The sequence below is a fragment of the Chinchilla lanigera genome, unplaced genomic scaffold, assembly GCF_000276665.1.
Source record: "Chinchilla lanigera isolate Chin_1 unplaced genomic scaffold, ChiLan1.0 scaffold00154, whole genome shotgun sequence".
Classification (NCBI taxonomy): Eukaryota; Metazoa; Chordata; class Mammalia; order Rodentia; family Chinchillidae; genus Chinchilla; species Chinchilla lanigera.
In genome coordinates, this window is record NW_004955555.1 from 1,390,182 (window position 1) to 1,391,401 (window position 1,220).

The 1,220-nt window shown below is 43.8% G+C and overlaps 1 protein-coding gene across 1 annotated transcript in view; it reads right to left on the reverse strand.

Moving 5' to 3' along the window:
* The window catches only part of Plaur (plasminogen activator, urokinase receptor), a gene marked incomplete in the record, with an annotated part of 14,891 nt that overhangs the window by 11,677 nt on the left and 1,994 nt on the right, over nucleotides 1-1,220 (reverse strand).

The following is a 1,220-nucleotide window of genomic DNA, read 5'->3' on the forward strand; positions in this document are numbered from 1 at the left end:
GCTGAGCTAAATCCCCAGCCCCATAAAGCAGAATTTTTAAAACATCCCATTTTACACCTCCTAAATCCTGCTCCCTTTATGCTTGGTCCAGAAGCAACCAGTGGTAAGGAGTTCCTACCCTATATATGCACAATGATATATGCTATTATTTTCCATGTTTGTTTGAAAACTTATGGAAGAAGGTATACTGTACAACATGTCTCTTCCTCTCAATTCTTTTTTTTTTTTTTGGTTTTTCTCTGGTACCGGGAACCGAACTCACGACCTTGCGCTTGCCAGGCAGGCGCTTTTGCTGCTGAGCTAAATCCCCAGCCCCTCTTCCTCTCAATTCTAACATGTTTTTATTTGGGGGGTAGTACTGTGGATGGGGCACTCGACCACTAAGCTACATCCCCACACCTTTTTATATTTTATTTCAGAGACATGGTCTTGCTAAGTGGCCTAGGCTGGCCTCCAATTTACAGATCCTCCTGCCTCAGCCTCTCTACTTGCTGGAACTATAGGCACATCACCATGTTTTCTGAGATGTATCCACAAGGAAATGTGCAGCCCTGGCTCCTTCATTTACACTCTGCGCAGCATTCCACCATGTGATCATACTGCATGGTCCTTTGCTGCTAGAGTCATTTCCAGTTTACCATATCACGAGCACTGCTACTAAGAACGTCCTTATGCATGTGTCTGTGGGTTGTGTGGCCAAGCATCTGTGGAGTTTCTATATTCCTAGGAGTTGAACTACTGGCTATAGGGTATGCTAACTTTCATCTGTACTAGATATTGTCCAATTGCTCTGGGTGGCGCATGCACTAATTTAGTTCCCTACCATGGGGTGTGTGGTTGCACAGCTTTATTAACCTGTGTATTGTCAATATTTTATTTTATTTTTTTGTACCAGGAATCGAACTCAGGACCTTGCACTTGCCAGGCTGGCGCTTATGACACTAAGCTAAATCCCCAGGCCCCTATTTTATTTTATTTTATTCTTGGTGTTGAGAATGGATCCCAAGGCACAGATTAAGTGAGCTCTACCGCTGCATTACATCCCCAGACACTATTGTTAAAATAGCTCAGTGGGACAGTGCTTGCCTGGCAAGCGCAAGGTCCTGGGTTCGATTCCTGATACCAATAAATAAATAAATGTTTGCTAACCCCATGGGTGTGGAATCAAGTCTCCTTGGTTTTTCTTAGTTTGTGGTTCCCTAATTCCTGATGACAGAAGG